Raw genomic sequence first — 21,416 nt, 5'->3', positions numbered from 1 at the left:
GATCAACTATTAAAATCTATTGAATTAACCTAAGGAAGCATTGAAACTTAATGCTCATATTTATAGGTCTAGGCTAGAGACGCGTTATGCCATCTTAAAACCTAGCAGTTGTATTTCACTTTGGCACTAGACATCGCTAGTACGGACTTGTGCTCCCTGTACCGTCGTGTATATAAAGGGAGACCCACTAGGTTGTTATCCTTTATCCATAGGAAGCCGAGTCTGTCACCTTTTAAATGTGATACACCGAACACAACATTCGAGGAGATTTCCTGCCCGAACTTCTCGGTTCACCGAGAGGTATTCTGCAGTTCACGTTACCTGGTAATACTTTTGCCTAGATTATCCTGAGTAGTCATTTTGGTCTTTTTGACTCTTTAAATTTAAAATATCATTGAGCACTTGTCCTTTCGAGCTCATTAACTCTGAAATAGACTAGAGTCACCTTTTTCCCTTTTCTAGACTCATAAAACATGAAAAGGTAAAGTTTTGTTTTAGTGTTTTAAAATTAACTTCCCATGAAATATTCATGGTTAAATTTATCTTCCTTAGTAATTCTTTAGGGTCGATTCCAATGGCGACATTTCCAGAGTCTACCAGTCAAGGATTCCCCTAGGATTGGAATCCTGGTCCTTTTCCTTTGTTTGGAAATGCTGGTGCTCCTTATATGGGAACGTTGTCCCTCCCTGGGTTAACCATTGGTTTAGCTATCTGGTTATTTTCAACCTCGGTGATCTTGAGTGTCCCAACTCCTGCCCAGCCATATCCTTCATTTGAACCATATCACGTTGATTCTAAGGTTGACCTCTCACCTTCTTCCCCTGTTTCTTCATCTTCCCCTTCTACTTCGCCTGGTGAAAGTTTGAAATCCAGTAACCAGGAGGCTAAGAAGAAGAAGAAGAAGAAGTCAGATAAGCGAGAAGCCAACCGTGTGGTTGTTACTCCAAATGCACCTCCTGTAGACAAACCTTTTGATCCTCCACAGAAGGTCAAATTCCCTTGCAAGTTGTGTAAGGGTGACCATCTCCTTCGAGACTGTCCTAGCATTCCCAAAGTCTTAGAGGTATGGTCTCAAGACCTGAATCGACCATCCCCATCGACCTCTAGAGATCATGTCAATGCTACATCTTTAGCTAATGATGGTAAGAAGAAGGGAAATATTAGATTCCCCTGTAGGTTATGTGAAGGGAAACATCTTCTTCACCTTTGTCCTCTTATGGATAAAGCTTCCAAAATTTTGGAAAACCTTACAGCTCCTCAACCCCAACTTCTTGTTGGTTATTAGAGGTTCTCTTCTAACCCTCTCCTATTTGGTAAAGAGATTGACTTGGATTCATCTCTTTCCCATCCTTCTCTTCCTAAGCATGACTCTCTTGTGTCTGTTCCCGACCGACCATTGGTTGAAAAGAGTGTCGACTTGGCTCTGCCTTCAGTTGTTCACTTTGTTCCTGAAGAGAGTAGTGATCATACTACTCATGTTCTTCTCATCTCCTTAGATTCTCATGAATCGAAGAGTGACCCTCCCATCCCAGTTGTTCAGGAGAGTCCTTCTCCTTCTTCTGCAGGGCATGGGGGCAATCATATGATACCCCCACCAAGTAGTTCTGTCATTTCTTTTGATTGGAGTCAATTGACTGCTTTCCGCCTCCCATCTTATGTGCCTTTCTAGATCACAGTACAAGCCTATAATATGGTAGTACATGGCACTATATTAGATGAAGGCACGTCTGTTAGCATCATGTCTTCTACTACTTGGCAAGCTTTGGGCTCCCCACAGCTTGTGCCTGTCACTCAGAATCTGTTGGCTTTCAACAGAGGAACTAATCAACCCTTGGGGGTCCTTCCAAAGTTCCCTATTACTTTGGGAGGAAAGACCATCTATATAGATGTGATGGTAGTCCAAGGTCCCTTAGATTTCAATATTCTCCTTGGACGTGACTATGTTTATGTCATGGGAGCTCTTGTTTCTTCACTTTTCCATGTGGTTTGTTTTCCGCATGAAGGGAGAATTGTGACTATTGATCAACTGTCATTCATTGGTCACCAGGCACCTCCTTTGCAACCATCATCTCCTGTTTTCAAGCAGTACCTTCCCCTCCACAGGTCAATTATGTGGCTACATGTTCCGTCTCTACATCTGTTGATGATCACACAGATGGTATTGTACATTATGTATTGGGGGCATTGGAACCCGATCTGTCTTTGGTACCAAATGACATGTATTCCTCCTAGAGCATGGTTCTTCCATCTAGTGAAGACCTCTTGGGAGCCATGTTCTCTTATGGGTCATGAACAAGGAGTCGTGAGGATAGTTCCTAGTCTTGTGTCAACCTTGTTAAAAAATGAAACAAGGAGTCATGAGGATAGTTCCTGGTCTTGTGTCAACCTCGTTAAAAAATGAAACAAGGAGTCATGAGGATGGTTCCTTGTCTTGTGACAACCTCGTTAAAAAATGAATCAAGGAGTGTGAACATAGTTCCTTGTCTTGTGTCAAGCTCATTTAAAAATTAACCAAGGGTCTCGAGGATAGTTCTTTTATTGTGTCAACCTCATTAAAAAATGAAGCACCTCCCTTTCCCAGATCGAGTCTTTGATTAAGATCTCGTCAAATCCCAGTCAAGTCTTTCCTGGATCTTGAAAGTGCACCATCATTCCATTCACATAGTTGAATGAAATGAAGCTTGGGGGGCATGTACCTCGAATTGAGTCATTATGTTGGGGGCATGCAAACATATCTCAAGCATGGTTTTTTGTTTCAAGATTGTGTAAACATGAAACTAAATCCAAGCATAGTTCTCCATGGTTCAAGCTTGTGTAAAAATGAATGCCCAATTTACATCTCGTGATTACTGTTTTAATCAGTTCATTTCTACTAGATGAGCCTTGGTTGTTTTATTCCATCTCCACCATCTCTTTGGCCGATCATATGCTTTCACTTGGTTGTTTTTTCCTTTCCTGAGGAACCGCGGCAATGAGTGGTTTTATTAGCCAACCTCTTGGCCATTGCATGTTTTCTGTAGTTCCTCCATTGTCCTAACCAGTTTCTCCCCTTTATACCTAAGCTCTTTTCTGACTCGTAAAAGATGAAAATATTGTCGAGTATTTTTTCCCTTTTTTGACTCGTTAAAGAGAATAAAAATGGAGGGTCTGCTTTCGGCTCTTTTCCGACTCTTAAAACATGGAAATATTGACAAGATCTTGTCATTTTTGAACTTGTTAAAGGCTGCGAAATGTCGTTTACCCAATATACGTTTACCCCTTTTCTTGGGCTGGGATAAACTATTTACGAAAAAGTTAATCCTTGACTGAAATGGTCAAGTGGTTCTCTCAAGTATTGTTTTCTACTGTTTCAAGCTCGAGAGACACAAATGTACGAAATGGGACCATATGGAGTTTTCTTTTCCATGTCTTTTTCAAACTCTTTAAACATGAAAAAGATACCGAGTTACACCTTTGTCGGACTCGTTAAAATATTAAATGACATTGGATTCATTGTCATGACGGACGTGAGCTTCTCCTTCCTAGGGCTCATTAAATTTACTAGGTCGGATTCATCCGAAGGATGAAATTACAGTGTAAGCACATGCTATCCCCTTCAAGCTTACGATAAAAAATAATTGGGGTACCTTCCAGAAATGGTGGGGGGAAATTGGAAATTCTATCAGTTGTGTCAACAACTCATTCTTGAACATGACACTTTATGCTTCATGTCAGAATGGGATATCCTCCTTTTCATCATTGACCTTCCTGGGTTGGGCCGTTCATTTTTTCCTTCCATTTGATCTTTTCCATGTCATCATGACCACTGATCCTATGGATCCAAAAGCTTCCAAACTCCGGAATTGTGTCGCCGATATGTTCAAGAGTTAGTCCTTCTATAGTTACACTTACTCTTGATTCTCTGTATCATCTCAAATCATTTGCATTCCATTGTCTCGTGTCGATCATGTGAGATACATCATGGCCCTCCTTCGACACGGTCGCTTCCTATCGACTTCAGCTCATTATCCAAGAAGCTAGCCGAGAGACTCCCTTCCAGTACCTTAGAGCTTGCATGCCTTAACGGCAAGTTCTTCACACTCGACGACAAGTTCACATCATTGGCTTTCGATCGGGTGATTTCATGGGTGTTTGACCTTAGTTCCTTTATTCACATTCCGTGAACTGTGCTGCTAGTACCTTGATAACCATTATCATTATTGGTGGTTTCTCTCGCGCTTATTAATGGTTCACATCATTAACCGATAATCAAGCAACTTTCTAGCATGTTAAACTTCAACACATTTATTCACATGTTAGGATTTGTACTTTGATCAGGTCGTTTGGAGCGCAAGACCCTGGGCTCAGATTACACCAGTCCAAGTTGTGAGGTGATGTGACATGATCATGTTGATATACATGTCTCTTTCATATGGATGGCTACGACCATACCATGAGTTGTTATATATGATCCTTCTCATTATTGGATGGTTGTGACCATACTTTGGTTTCGCTATGATCCTTTCTATTGGACGGTTGCGCCCATGCCTTAGATCCACTTATATGATCGTTCTCTAGATGGTTGCGTCCATAACATGATTCATGTATCACTTTTTAGAGTTTTAAATGATGTATATGTATCTATTTTTACTTGCAAGTTTTCTGACAACGAACTCCGGTTCCCCACTTCCACTTGTAAAGAATTTCACCCCTCACTCTAGTTCGGCCTTCACGCTTTAGGGGCCATCTGTTACACAACGTTTTGTCACTATCCTTGTACTCCCTGTCCATGATCCTGGAGGACCTCTAAAGTGAACCCAACATGCTTTCCCATCATGAAGAAACTCCCAATATGTCCCTCTTCATGAGCAATATAATTCCCCTTTACATCATTTCCCAAGAATCTTGTTTTTATCCCAGTTTACAAGACCAGCGCTACTGACCAGTTTCCTCCTCAAGCCGATTTGCAAAGATTAAAACTATCCATAGCATCATACGAAGCGACTGATCCCTTTTCCAGTAGCATCGATCCTCTTTTGGTAATTTTTTTAAATATGGAGTCAAAGCTTCCAGCTCTAGAAGCTTCGTAACAAAAGTTTGGTAGATGGTTAGGCTAGATGGAGCCGAGGAAGTCAGTTTGGGCTCCTTTCCCCTATTAGGATGGGACAAAATCAAGAGATAAGACCTTCTCCCATGATGAGAGGAACCATCTCCCATCCATCCAAGCTATATAAACCTCTCGTTTCCCAAGCTAAACTAGTTTTGGAGTGAGTTTGAATGATCAGCAAGTCATCTATAGCTTGTAGCTTTCTAGTGTATGTTGGAGGGAGAATAGTGCTTTTTGGTTTGGTTTGAGACTAGAGGGAAGAGGCCTTAAAACTTCCATTGTTGGGGCTATCCATGAAGTGATAATAGAAGATTGGGAACTTGAATACGTCAGAGGAGACCAACAACGTCAAGGCATCAGTTGTAATCTCTTTCTGATTTATATGAATACAACTATTGATTGATTTCCTACATGAAGTGTTGTTTTACATATTTATGGCTTAATGTTCCTTGACCTATTAAGTAGGTTGAATACAATATTGTATGCTATCACATTTGTCTTTGTTTTTGTTTGCTTATTTCAGGTATTCGAAGGAAGGAAACGGAAGATAGCTGGAGTGAGGAAGCAGGATCATCACCAAGTAGAGTAGCGTTGTAAGAGGTAGGCCCTCTTAGTTGATTCTAGCTTAAGGAGATTTTCCATAGATTTTTTGTTTGTGGCTAGACCCACTCTCTCGGGCTAGAGGAATTGTTTGTGTCCGCACTGAGAATTTACCTGCACCACAAGAGCCTCCAGGTCCCATCATTCTTCTGTACAAGTACAAAAAGGCTCCCACAAGGCGATGAACTTGGTTGGATGTGTCCTTTTTGCAACAACTCTTAGATTTTTTGCTTGTTCTCTTCATTTTCCATAATGGAGACGCAATATATTAGCCCATTGGGTAGAGGTGCTCCGAGAGTCAGATCGATCGAATGCTTGGCCTGACAATGCAAGGGTACCTCTGTGGGTGAGGAGAAGATGTCCCTCTATTCTTCCATGACTGTATACACCTGCTTCTGCTGCTTGGAGGAACCCTTCTCAGGGGCCATGGATGTGGCTACGACCTTCCCCTTACTTTGAGAGTGAATTAGAAAGAAAAAAAATTCCCAGTTTGGGAGATGACCTTACTGCATTTCTTAGCAGAGATAAAAGAGATGGTGGTAGGTGGGGTTACCTCTAGTATCTTGTATAACTTACTATCCAAAGAAATAATAACAGAGAGAGGAATAGACAAATATACAGCATGTCGCTTCCATAAGTATGGTTGTCCTAATAATACATCACAAAATTTAGAGGAGAAACATCACGCAATACCTCATTCATGAAGGGCTTGATGTTGTAGGGAAGGTGACACTGTTGAATGACGCAAAGATCTCATCCTTGGTGAATCCACCAGATGGTATATGGTTGTGAATGTGTTGTAGTCGGTAGGACCAGCCGCTTCACAACCTTTTCTAAAGTGAGGTTCTTTTGGATCCCGTTGTCGACAATGAATTGCAGCGGAGAACCCTTCACCCACATATGTGAGTAGAATAGGTGTTCCCCCTCTTATGGATCTTCAGGATCGATATTCTAGACCTTGGTGGTGGCCACAGTAACACTGGGCTCCACGTTAATGATATGCTTCCATTTTTCATTCCCCTTTTCAAGTTCTGACTGAAAGTCGGAACATGCGTCTGACTCAAAAGCCTTCAGCTCGGTCACTAGGCTCGGCCACTAGTTACTGCTTGGCTCAACACTCACTTGTGTTATGAGTGGAGATCTTATGGAAATCACACTACTTTCCTATGTCCTTCTTTGTCTTCATTGTGATGTTCTTTGCTTTCAACTTTAGCGGGTCATCCTGGGTTGCCCCGACTTGGCTTTGCCCTTTGTTTTGCAGTTTGGGGATGCCTTTCCCTTGCTTCGGATTCGCAGATCCAAAGTCTCGCTTTTTATATTTAAACTTTTGCTCAATATTGACAGTGTGTCAGTACGTTGTGATGAGCGAGGAGATGTCCAGGAACTCCATCTCATCCTGGATGTACTTGTGTAGGTAATCGTGGTACTTGAGTACCAAATGTTTCTCAGAATGCTTAATACCCAACTTCGTGTGAAGGGTATGGAAAACACTGGTAAGATTTGGCACATCATGGTCTCTTCCCTGTCGCAACATGGTCCACTTTATGTATTTATCCTCATAGCTCCTAACAGGGTAGTACTTTTCCTTGATGGCATCCTGGAATGAATTCCAAGTGGGTGCAACTAAAAACAGCGAGGGTGTACTTTCATCTTTCTCCCCACAGTAGGTTTCCCACTAGTCCTTGACATGGGGGTGGCTTTGAGAAGTGCAAAAGTAATATTTTCTCGGCTAGAAAAATCATGAGCATAAAAATATCCTTGTAATAGATTTAGCCATTTATCTATGATGTTTGCATCAATTTGACTTTAAAATATGGGGATGTCAAAGTTAACTTGTACCTTAAAGGGTGTGGTGCTTCTAGAGTGGCTGCCAAAAGTAGATGCGTCGCCTTTGGGGAGCCACTGAAGGATCTGGGAAAAGTTGTCCATCATCGCATTCCTTTATCACTTGAGGGCTTCTTCGAGCAATATTTTGAAAGGATGTCCTGCCCCCTCATATTTTTTCTCTTCCGCCATGGGATGCCATCGGGATTTGTGAGGCTAGTCTTGCAAAGGTTTGACCAGTTCGAGCCCTAACTCCTTATATCTCGCCTTCATTGGGGGCATGCAAATAAAAACAGAGAAAGAGAAGATCACTCTGATACCACTGATCCGAACTTAAACATGAATGCAACAAATTACAAATATAACCATAAATACAAAGATGCAGCAGAAATAACACTTCATTTCATTAATATCAAATATTGAAATAGGCTTACAAATAGAATGGAAATAAGACTAGCTCGGGCGATAGTAGCTTATCTCTGAGAAGCGATGTGGTGGCTACATGCCTCTGAACTATGTTACAATGAGGCTCAAGGGCCTATTTATTATTGAAAAACATGAGAAAACCCTAACCCCAGGAGATGTAACACCAAGAGTTTGTTGGCCTTGTTGGGGTTAATTGGGCAGCCAACTTCCTAGGGTCGTAACCTCATCATATTATCTTTGTTTGGTGCATATTATACCTTGTTGGAAAGGTCTCTCAGAGTACTACAAGTTTAATTGTAGGCCCTTGCCTAGGGTTACGGACCTATAGCGGACCCAAAAAAACGTCGTTTAGGGGTTCAAAATTGCTCCGAAAGTTCAAGACCTGAAAAAACTGCTAAAAATAGTAAATGCTTAAATAAACAAGGAAACAATTGAAACTAATTGGAGGTCTAGGTGGAATAGGTGGGTGGCCACCAATATCCACCAAGATCAAACTGCTTCACAGTGTCTTGCTGGAAGTGGAATCTGGCCTCCATGGCATCCAGGTACACTATCTTGGAACCCATGTCCAACTCATTCTAAAGCATGAGCAACATTGCTTTTACCTTGACAGGACCACCGATGAACTTCTTCATGTTGTGTGCATTCAGCTCCAAGTCTTCCCTAGTGGCTTATTATCTTAGCTACTACAATTACTCTTCAACCTCCTATCGAACTTAGTTCTTGGCTTTAGCTTTGGTGCGGGAACTGATTAATAGGATATGGTGTGTTCTCACCAAGACATCCAAACTATTATACAACTGCACATATGAGGCCTGTATGCTGCCAATGAAAGAGACAAAATGCTTGTTTTTTTGAATCAACATTTGAACCTTCACTTTCTCCAGCTCTACCTTGGGCTTCATTTTCTTCACTAAGACAAGCAGGGCCACTTTGAACCTCATTGCCCACTCTTGTACATAGGTGATGGAAGATTCTATGCTTTTTAGAGTTTCAATAAACTCTTTGCTCTACTGTTGTAGGCCATGCAAATAGACAATTTTTTATGCACAGTGAAAAATCTGTCATAGAGCTTCTACATGGTTTCTCCAAGTGTTGATGGTTCAAGAAGTATCATTGTTGTCATCTCCCCTAATGTGGAAACTGCATTTTGTGCTGCTGCTTGGAATTGTTTTGCCTCTTGCCTAGTAGCCTGCAAGTTCTTTGCCAGTTTCTCATTCACGACCGTCAGATACTGAACATTTGAGCTTGTTTCTCCTTCATAGGCCAAGATGGCTTCGATAATGGCAGTTGGATGCTTCCTGGTGTCCGACACTACCACCCTTTCTTTAATGAATGCAGGTGATGCGTGATCATCCAGAAAGTGCTTCCTCTGCGCTTGTACAATCCTATTTTGGAACTCATTGAATGATAGATTGTACACATCAATGACTAGGTCATCATCAACGAGAACAACATCTCCTTGCTCACTCAGAGATGGCTCAACTATTGGAGGTGGTTGAGATTGAGGGATGACCTGTGGTGCTCTTGGAATCAAGTCAACATCTTCATGTTGCGGCTCTTGTTCCAACTCCATGTCTATCACTTCAATCAATTGCTCAATCTACTAAGCAAGCTCTCGATCCTGCATTTGTTCACCTTCCTCCTCAGTTGTTGGTTGTTCCGATTCTTCACCCTATATCAGTGTTTTTTCCTCCATCATTGCACCATTCCTTTGTTCTTCTTCCTGCTTTTTCTTCTCTTCTCATTCTATCCTCCTCAACTCTTGTTCTTCCTTCAGCTTCTTCTCTGTCTCCTGTAGCTTCAATCATACTTCCTGCAACCTTTTCTTTTCTCTCTTCCTCCGATTTGCTCTATACATCCTTTGCTTCCAATGCCAAAGTTGCAGCTTTGCTCTCCCTATGGACTGTCAACAATCTTCCTCTTTCCCTTGTCCTACACATAATTTCTACCTTCTGTTGTTGTTGCTTCTGGAACTATTATTGTTTTTGGATCAGCCTTCAAAGTCCTTACTATACTGACCTACTCATTGAGTCTAGAGGCATTGTAGTACTACCTCCAAGGATCCTCCTCTGACCAATGAAATGCCCTGCTCATCCACGGAAAGTAAACTCTCATACAATGGTCCTTGCAAATATTGTGGGGATCATACGGATTAAATTCCTTAGTGCCAAATTCAAATTTCACTATGTCCTTAGCCTCAACATCTATAACTTTGAAGTTCTTAATCTCGTATAATCCAATCCGCAAAGGAAGAGTGGGCCATGACGCTTTCGTCTTCCTATGCAGTGTTGCTAACAACCCTGTAGAGAAGTGGTATGATACTTCTTGCATGATCATTTTATCAGTGGAATACCTTCTCTCCACCAAATACTCTAATGAAGGTGCCACCTGGTGAGGCATACCAATTTACAATGTCTATTATCGCCTCCATTGATTCTCGAAACATGCAAGGTGGATCTTGTTCAAATATAAGCTTATATAGAGGGAAGATAAAGTGTTCAGTTAGCCTTGTCATTACTCTTCGATAATTACAACCGGAAAGCAACTTGCAATAGTTGTTCACAACAGTATCTCGTGGTGTCCATGTCCAGTTCATGCCAGGGATCTTCTCCTATGCACAAATTGCATCCAGTAATTATGCGGAAATATAGAACCTTGCTCACTCATCCTTGGGCAGATTCTGAGCCTGAGCTACATGGGACTTCAATTGTTGAGCCAACAAATCCGACCAGTTGAATATCCTTCCATCACTTACCAACTGGTATTGTAAGACTTCCCACCCTTTAGGAAAGGTTTTCTTTCTCTCTTGACCATATATTCTGCAAGAAAAGATGATCAAGAATTGGTAAGCCTTCCTGAGGGACTTTGTATTGTACACATGGGTGGGTGTTTATCTAAACTTCTATGGCTCTTTCACCCAGCGCTTGAAAATGTCTCTTGTATTCACGTAGTTGTGGGTGGTAAAGAAAAGTGAGTATGTGCACTTTACCGGCTCGAGCAAGTGATACATCTGCTGAAAGTATTTTTCCCTGAAGGTGGCAAGATTATGCCCACTAGCATTGCTCAATGTCATAGTCTATTCATTCGTATGTGAGACAATCCAGTCGATGATGTCCGCACACGGGAAGGCGGGATACCTGCATGGAACCTTGTATAACCTTGACTGTCAGATGCTAATATAAACCTGTCAATCCTCTAAATCTACCTCAAAGTCCTTTGTAAAAGTGTCTTTTATATGCTTCCATGTCAGTGTTGTTCCCTTCTCAATAAACAAAGGAGTATTCGCATACACTCGTAAATTGACCGATGTCTACTCAATTGCTTCCCTAATACTGCTCTCGGTGGTTTCCTTTAATGTAGCTCTCTTGGATGCCATGCTAACTGTGACTGCTGAAGATATGCTCAACAACTGTTGTACATGTGGGACAAAGAGCACACTCATGGCAAGCAAATGTCAGCTTAAAGCAAAACAACTTCAAGGAAAGATCAAGTAGCAAGCGAGGCACTAGATATGAGGGATTCCACAATTTTTCTTGATAGGAAGGGTTGGCTTACTATGGGAACTATGCACTGTGTAGTCCCAGCAGCTAAGGTGGAAGCCTGATGACTGGAACTTCAAAATGTGTAATTCAGCATGGGGAGTCTAAGTGGCCAAGTTGAGAGGTTGGATCCTAGAACTGCGCAGTGTGCAGTTGGAGCTAGCTTAGGCTGTGCTCTGTGAAATTCTAGAGGCTAGGCTTGTGCCTTGAACCTATAGATTGTGCAGTGCCAGCTGTGCAAAGTGAGATTCGGCCAAGGGAAACCAAAATCTTCCCAAGGGAAGTGTGAAAATAAGTAGATCTAAGAGATAGTGTGAATTTGAGTGCAGAGCTAACTAAGTGTAGATGAATGAATATGAAACAAGTGCAGCAATTGATTAAATGGAAGGAAAATGAAGTATGTGAGGAGAGTCGCCACAACGGCAACCGTGGGTGAAAAAATTGGAAAACTCACACAACACTTGGGAAAGGCAATCTATAACTTGAAACAACACTTCTAAAGTTAACACAAGTTAAAGGCAAGCAACCATGCAGAGAAACAAGTGAAACAACACTCAAACAAGCCAAACAACAAAAAGCGATAGAAAAAATGATAAAAGATGACAAAAACAAAACTCACCCGGAAAAGTGACGACGATATCATCGAAGGCTCCTTGATCTCCTCGGGAATGCTAGAGCTCCAAGATCAAATGTGCAAATGAGCTCTAGTAGCATCAATTAAATAGATTTGGATGTACATGCCTAAAATCAAGGAAAAAGTGACACTTGGCGGAAGTTTCTATAATAGTTTAAGTGGCTCCTTCGGGATACTAAAAATAGATCCTTATTTTTAGGGATTTTTTTTTTCTTTTTTGGGGGAAACTTTCCATGCACACTGCTGGGAAATATAGCACAGTTCCAGGAACTGGGCAACTTTCCGCCTCAATGCACTACGCATATTCTAAGCTCAGTGAGGGTTGCACAATTTTTGGGCTCATTGTTCGGTTTCCTCCTCATGATTGCACATTTTATGAGCTCAAGCCTCACTGGCAGTCAGGACTTCACAATTCACAACAGCAAGGCTAGTTGCCCTCAAGAATTGCATAGTTTCTAGGGCAAGCCCATAAATGTTGTGGGACCAAGTTAGGAGATAAGCCTGTGAGTTATAAAATAAACTAAGTAAGAGAAAACAAGCCAAAATTAAAAGATAAGTCTCGATTGAAGCATGAATACCTAGAGCAGTGTGAGATGAGCTACTATGGTTAAGAAGGAAGGCTCCAAAATCGTAGCATAGGCAAAATTTTAGAGGGTGGTTCTAGCACTACAACGGAACTAGAAGATAGTTTGGCTCCCAATAAACTTGGGTGGATTAAAAATAAAAGACCTCTATTGATGAACATAGGGCTTGGAGAAAAAAAATTCAGGTGCCTAATCATTGGAGATAATGATTAGTGGAAGTGGGTGATTCATAAAAAAAATGTTTATATGGGGTAAGAGAATATTACATCTTAAATATTATTCCCAATAGAGGTGGTTCTCAAGTATCGAGATTGTTGGCAAGTTCAATACCATTGATCAAGTCCAAATTGACATGGATTATTGGTAATGGATAACAAGTAAATATCTTGAGTGAAGCAATTATGGGTGGTCTACCTCTCAGCTCAAAGCATCTCTTCCTTCCTCTACGTGACTGGTTGTATTCCCAACACAAATTCACTTTGTGTGATCTCTTCTTGGACAAGAGACGACATTTAGAATGTTTGGGAATTAGGTAATTTCCTTGCTTGCTTGGATGCAGTGTGTAAGACACTTGAAGCATCTCTTCCAGGTTGTGCTCCAACATTTCTATCTAATCAAGACTCTCATGGTTGGGGTTGTGTTATGTGCCTTGTTAAAATTTTCTATGAGGTTCTGCTTTTTCCTAGTTGCGGAATTCCTTCCTCTAAAATGTGGTCTAATGTTTTGAATTCAAAATTCCTTCCAAAAATAAATATATTATTTTGGACTTTAGCTCATAGGAAGATACTTACAGTGTAAAATATCATGAAGAGGGGAATAATCATACCCTCTTGGTGTGTTTTATGCAAACAAAATGAAGAAACCATTGAACCAATTTTCTTAGAATGTCCATTCTCACTAGTAGTTTGGGGAATAGTTCTATCTCGGTTAAAACTAAGAACTTGATGGCCTTCTTCTATCCAGGACCTCTGGAGAAGGTGGGGAAGCTATTATAATGGATCTTTTGCTAGCAAGAATCTAATCAAGAGAATTTGGGGAGCACTACCCAAATTTGTTTACTGAAGGATATGGTTGACAAGGAATAAAGTAGTATTCCAAGATGAAATATGGATAGCATCAAAATGGCTAGTAAAGTGATTAGGCTTCTTTGGGAATCCATCAAAGCAAAGGAAATTAAAGATGAAGTTCAAATTTAGACGATGAAGGATTGGGTTGGGCGAAAACTACCAATATTATGTCACTCGCTAAAGATAAGAAACGTCCAAAATATAAATGGAAAACCAGACTCTCAAAAGAGGATTTGAAAGAGTGGATTAAAGAGCGAATGCAATTTTTATTGTTTTGATGGAGCAACAAAAGGAAATCCAAGGGTGGTAAGAACATGGGGGGTGCTCTTTCACCCTAAGAAAAAGAAAAAATCTAGTATTATTGTTGTCGTGGTAATGCCTCTAACAATGTGGCAAAGGCCTATCCTCTCTACCAAGTACTAAAGCAAATTGTAAACCTTAGAATCCAAGAGGTTCCTTTTGTTAGAGATTCAAAAAACTTAATTTATCATTTATTCTCAGGGACCTTCCCTCCAGACTTAAAATTTAATATAAAATTTAAATGAATTTTCTCGTTGTATCAAGTCATCCTAAAGAAACAATGCTTCCATGTTCTGAGAAGCAATAACATTAAGGGTCACTCAATGGAAAGTTTTGGGGTGAAGCTTAACAAGGGTAAAATAAGGTTGCAGGGTAGGAGGAACTTTGATCCACTTCCATTATCTTTAATCAAGACTATGTATAAATTGATTTATAATCGCTGGCCCCATCTCTTTAGCATAAGAAGGAGGCTCATGGCCTCTTCATGTAAATCCAAATATGTTTGAATTATGTATGGAAGTGAACCATATGAATGATATCCCTAGTGCTTGGATATCGATTCTTTGAGGCAATTTAGCATGAAGCAAAGGGGTATAATCAATGAAGTAATTGGGACAATTACTACACATAACTAGGAGGATTTGACACCTAGGAGTGGGAATTTAAGATTGACTTGGAGCGTAGTTGGTTTTAAGCTAAGAGATGGTCATGTCATGATCCATCCCATGGGAGTCAATACATCAAAGTTTAATGACCCTTAGCAGAAAACGATTTCAAGTTAGCTTTGTTCCACTGGGTTGTCAATCCATTCACTTAATACAGCTATGAAAGAAATTTGTTTTTGGAATAAGTTTTGAGTATTTCAGTCTGTCCAGGTAGCGGCATGGTTGGACTAGTGTAGATGTGCATTCTATCATCTACTATTTCTACAATGAGATATGGGTAAGGCATGCCTCTTGGTGCTATATGTTGAGATATGGTGTTCTCTAATTCGTCTTAATTCCTCACATTATCATAGTCTTGAAATTGATGTTGTAGATTGGCATTCTCTGCATATATGTATATCAACCTCGTGGTGACCAGTGGTCTCTTAAGTTTAGTATTAGGCCTGTTGTTTTGATCCTGGTCATTACAGTGGGTGTTGAGCCTCAATGTTTTATTTTTGTGGTCTTGGGTGAATATGTTCTCGTGTATGTGAAACTTTTGAAGTCTAAAGGAGAGGATGTGATTGGACTACTGAGAGGAAGAAATATATTATTTTTTGTTTCTCTATAAAAAGTGGAGGTAAAGCTTTGTTTAGCTAGAAGGAGGAGTTTTATAAGTCTCCTTCTAGTTCTCTCCCATGGGATTATCTATATAGCATTTGTTTCTTGCTCAATGGTTTCCTTTGAGTGACTATTTTAATTAGTTTCATCTCAAGGGATTGGGGGGGGTCTTTTACTCCTTTATCGATCAGTTATGTTGGTAAAGGTAGATATCTTTTGTTTTCACTTGTAATTCACGGTGCTCCATACAATGCAATCTCTAGTCAATAATAGCACATCATTTTCATTTGGGTCATTCCTTCTATTGCCCAGAGAACTACAATCAGTGTCACCAACCGAAAATTTGTGTCAATTAACAAATTAGGGCTTTCATCTTGTTTGTTGTATTGACTCAAGGTGCTCTGGTTCTGTGGAGTATTATAACTATGGGAAGTGACTTTTCTTTAGTTCAGGGGGGTTGTGTTTTAACAATAGCTTTAAATTGGAAATGGGGGATCCCTTTTGGGGAACCCCTAGAATTGGAAATTTCTTATGATTTGGATTGCACTAAAGTTGTGACTCAGGGAGGCACAAGCAAAAATATAGAGGTAGAAATCTTATCTTTGCATCAAGATCTTTTAATGATCATGGATAATATATTAAATTTTAAATTCAATTTTCAAAGATTGGAAGACGAAGTTGGATTCCTCAAATCTCAGTTGGAAGAGATGATTTAGAGGCTAAATGAAGAAAGTGGATTACCAGTAGCCAGAACAACAAGGAGGAGGATTAGCCTCCAATGGGTAATGTAGAATGTTAAAAGAATGTTATCTAAATTTTGTTTTTTTCTAGGTAAATTTTGGAGTGTGTAAATGGGAAAATTATGAAACCTCTCCACTATGTTTGGAGAAAATATTCATAAAATGTTGAAAATGGTCAAAGAGTAATTGTATATTTTAACCATGTTCTTAGGAACCTGTTATGATGAATATGAATACAGTGTACTCACGATGAACCCTCAACTAAATGTTTTTTTTAACATAATAGGAATTTTCTAAAAGTCTTTAAAAAAAGTCTTTAATAAGAAAAAAAGTCTTTAAAATTGTTCTTATTATACGTATATTATCAAAATATATAAAACATAAATTAATTTATTTGTTCAAAACAAAAGTTTGATAATTAATTTTATTTTAAGATTAAATTTTACTATTATAAATTTGATCAAATCATTTAATATTTTATTGTTTTTATAATTTCCAAATATATTTATTATATCTTTGAATTAATTCACCATAATTTTTTTAATTATTTCCTTATAAATAAAATTTATTATTAGCGAGTTTTATTGATTCCAACACTTCTCCTATATAATATAAGAATTTGTTTCCAAAATTTTAGCTAATCTAAATCATGATAATTCTTCAACCTACTAAATCAATGTTCAACCATGAATACATCTTAATACTTAAAGAAAAAGTTAGTACACTATGCCATTGTTGCAAGATTCAATAACTCTCAATATTTTTAAAAAGTTAGTTTTACTTAATCATTTTTGTCTTTTTTATTTTCTTATAAATAAGTGTTATTAACATTTTTTATTAATTCCAAATACATAAAATAAATAAATAAAAATAAAAAATTATTTTTACTTAATCATTTTGTCCTTTTTATTAATTGTCTTTTTATTAATTTCTCTTATAAATAAATGTTATCAACATTTTTATTAATTTCTCTTATAAATAAATGTTATCAACATTTTTATTAATTCCAAACACTTCTAGATATGATAAAGATATTGTCTCTAAAAATTTGGTTTGTTTAATTCATGATATTTCTTCTACCTACTAAATGAATGATCAACCATGATTACTTACAAATAAAAGGAAGCATTAAATGAATGATGAACCATGACTACTTACAAATTAAAAAGGAAGCGTTAAATTTAGTCCATATTTTAATACTTAGAAAACAAGTTAAATTACTATAATATTGTTACAATATTCAATTGTTTTCTATATTTGTTTTTAAATGGTTTCTAGTAAATTATTTATGGTCATCTTTTAAATTTAATATCCTCTAAATTTAATATTTTTAATTTTTCATAATCTGAAAATTATTAATAAAAATTTGTTCAAAATAATATAAATATATAGATTAAATGTAAATTGAAATCAATTTATATTAAAAAATAATATGATTTACTTAACTATGAGATATTTTTATCAAAATTATATGAAATTCAATTAAACCTAAATCCACTTTTTGCCTCTCACGCTCCACCTCTCTTAACAAAACCTTACACAAATTAAAAATAATTATTTATAATTCCTGTATATTCTTAAATCCAATATCTAAAACCAACCATGATAAAGATATCTATAGCTTACCACATTATGAGATAAATTTAAAATCAAATCAACTATTACACATATTTTTTACATTTCTAATAAAAATGATAATGCACTTTATAGGTAAAATGAAATTTGCGATATTTACCTTTAATTTTCTTTTTTAAATAACCCTGATGTGAACCTTATAAAATTTTATATATAATATGAAATTTGTCATTTACATAATAGATTTTTTATGCATATAGGAAAATAAGTCTCCTTACCTTCAAACCGGTAAAGATCATGGAAGGGCGGGTGGTTGTCTCACTGATGTCGGCCCATCATCATTTTGACAATGGCAATGTCTTCAAATTTGATAATGTTTGTGGGGTCCAATAACCTCAAAGAACCCTACCCTTCATTATTAAGTATGGCGTATTTGTAGACAAAAAAATGAGGTCCCATCATTTCTGTGGGACATTTGATTGAGCCGTTGCACAATACTTTCCCAACCATCATGATCTTTGAAAATTCTTATTTTATTTTTAAATAATTTTTTAATTGTTATTATTTTTTAATATGGTTTATTGTTTTTGAGATGTCTCTAGAATATTTATATTTCTCATATATATCTTAAAGAATTACTTTCTTTTGACTCAACTAGCCTCAAGAAAATTAAACATGTGATTTTTTAATAACAAAAGTGTTTTAACATAAATTACTGGATCAATTAAATTAACCTTCAAAATTATTTATTTAATTATTAACATTAAATTTAAATATTTAAAATATTTTAATAAAAAATTTAATTAAAAATAATATTAGTATTTTAATTATTTAAATAATTAGGATATTATTTTTAATTAAATCAATTTTAATTTTACCATTAGAAGCTTTTCAAATAAATCTACTCTTCAATGTCCACAGATCTTGGATAGACAATAATTGGGTGCATTGTTAAGACATTCCTAGATGTTAAGCCATCGGTTCAATTCCTTGTGTTATTAGGGTATTATTATTGGACATGACCATGATGTATTCTCACGAATGCTGAACTTACAAAAAAAAATTATTCTTCAATAAAATCTTACTATGATAGTGAGATATCAAACATTTTTTAGCATTGGATATGGTAAAAATTAAGAAATGTAATATACCATTCTAAAGAATAAGTGGATAATGTTAATTATTGAGAGTACTTGTTTACATAGTTTCTCACTTATAAATATACTTGGAATGAAAGTACGAGAAATGTCTTAGTACTTCTCTACATTTTGTGGATGGTAAATCAGGAAACTTGTGAGTACTTCCCCGCATTTAGTGGATGGTGAATAGGGTAAGCAGTCGGCCCTGGGGGCTCGCCCCAAGGGAATCGAAGAGAGTTGAACCCATGATCAACGACAACTAGCAACAATATTGAAGGACTTCATGTCTGGCTCTAGACCACTTGATTAAACCCTTGGGGTTATATATTTATAATATTATAATTTATAAGTTAAAATATTTAGTTAAATCAAATAATGTTTTGACTATAAAGTAATGTTGATAAATTTAATTATTTGTTTTTAAAGTAATTTTATTCTTTAATGGAATTCTATAGCGTAACGAGATTACAATCATCCTTAAGCATTTGACATGGTAGAAGTTTATAAATGTAATTAATCATTCTAAAGAATAGGTGTATAATATTAATTGTTGATTGGGTTTAACTTAGATGGATGGGAGAAGTGATTGTTATTTTCTTCATCGAGGTTCAATTTTTCAAGTGATATATTGATCTCATATCAAGTATGTTGATGTAATGGCTTTGATCCTTGTTGTTGAATGGCCTTAAACCCTCAGAGTTACATGGGGGGAAACAGATGGATAATGTTAATTATTACTATCTAAATTATAGATATTATTCTATTAGATTATTTGTCACGATAAATCATCTTTGAATACATTGCAAAAAGGTGGGGTACTTCGTTACATGGGAAAAAAGATGAATAATGTTAATTATTACTATGTAAATTATAGCGATTGTTTTATTAAATTGTTTGCCGCCATAAATTATCTTCGAATGCATTGCAAATATAATTAGATTATACTCAATTTCATAGTGATTACTTATGGTTTTATGCATACCATTTTTATTAGGAAAAAATATTCATAAAATTATAATAATGGAAAGAATACATGATCCATACCCAAATATAACTTCTAGAAACCCGGACGATGAAAACAAGAAAGATATAAGGGTGTGCCTTACTTTTTTATTTCTTATATTTACAATGAAATAATACAAAGAAACATTTGATCTCTTGGAGCAAATGGACATTGTGTTATGTGATAGATTATTATAAGTTCATCTTCATTTATTTGCTTTGTATTGATATGTCACTCATTTTCATTATTCATAGTTGAAATATAAACTCACGAGACTAGGAGTAGTACATCTATCTTTTGATCTGGATTGGATCATTATATTGTTTTTCATCCATCTCGATGCATTTAGAGTGGAAAAAGTGGGGGAATCAGTTCAGAGGACCGTTTTTACCGACATGACCCAGTTTGGCAATACAAGGTCTGAAACCTTTTGGGAGCATTCTGAGGCATCAAATGATGCTTTTTGGGGGTAAAACTTTGTTTCTTTGGCATCACACCTTTTCATGTTATTCTACACATAAGGATCTTTCCAACAGTGAAAGAAGCGCGTCAATCAGAGTCCGTATATGAAAGTTATGTCACTTAAAAGTTGGCCTTCCTGTTTCCACACCCATAATTCAGGAGGATGTGCGTCAGCCCCCATTATTCATGGGAAAGGGACTAGCCATGTGATTATGGTGTAAAAGACTCTAGAAGAGTCTATATTGTAACTTTGGTTAAGAGTTGAGGTAGTCAAACTTAACCACCAGTAAGCTATAGGGTTGTGTTATAACCAGGCCACTAGGAGGAAAAAGGATTACATTCTTTCAAGTGCATTTGTTCCATAGATGAGAAAAATAGCCAAGAGGGATAAGAGGTAGAGCACACAGAGATTATTTGTGCACTGTAACAGCCCACGGGCCATAAACCATACTTATTTGTACTTGCAACCATGTTTCCAAACAGAGAAAAAGAGTGGAGCAACCTCACCTTCCAACTGGGTTTTCTCCCAAAAGGGTTTCCCAAAGCATATCTTGTGTTATATGTGTGTGTGAGCTTTTATTTTGTCGTTCTCTATTTTCTAAATAATTTTCATTTGCATATATGCACTATTAATAGTAAATTTACAAATTCAAAAATATAATAAAATTGTAATAGTGTATAATTTCATATTTTTAATATAATATTATCAGATATGTTATGACGAATTGTCCAGTGGAATATCCATGGCAATTTACGGATCATTTTTCCTTACTAGTTAATAATTAACAAGTCATAGTAGTCATTAGGAATAAGGTTTTTAAATGCCCTAAGTCCCATTAATGTTAGGGTTTTGGACTTATGACAATGTTCTTAAAACTCCACACATAACTAACTCCATATGTGTGAGTCATAGAAGTTGACATGGCTTCAATTTGGTTATGCAATGGTTAAAGAAATAAATCAAGTTTAAGAGGCCATAACTTTATCATATTAACTTCATTTTCAATTTATGATAACTCATTTTCAAACTATCATGTGTACTACTTTATGGGGCCACATGTTGTGTCCATGTACCCACTTTAGACTCAAAAAAAGCACTTTAGCACTGCAATTAAATGATTTTGAATTTTGATTCTATTTATTGGTTTTCAATATCAATCTTGGAAATG

This window comes from Pinus tabuliformis, chromosome 8 (genome assembly GCF_031772625.1).
Source record: "Pinus tabuliformis cultivar Carrire ecotype Pingquan chromosome 8, CPIR1, whole genome shotgun sequence".
In the NCBI taxonomy this organism is placed as follows: Eukaryota; Viridiplantae; Streptophyta; class Pinopsida; order Pinales; family Pinaceae; genus Pinus; species Pinus tabuliformis.
The sequence above is the reverse complement of the archived record's forward strand: the minus strand, read 5'-3'. Positions refer to the sequence as shown.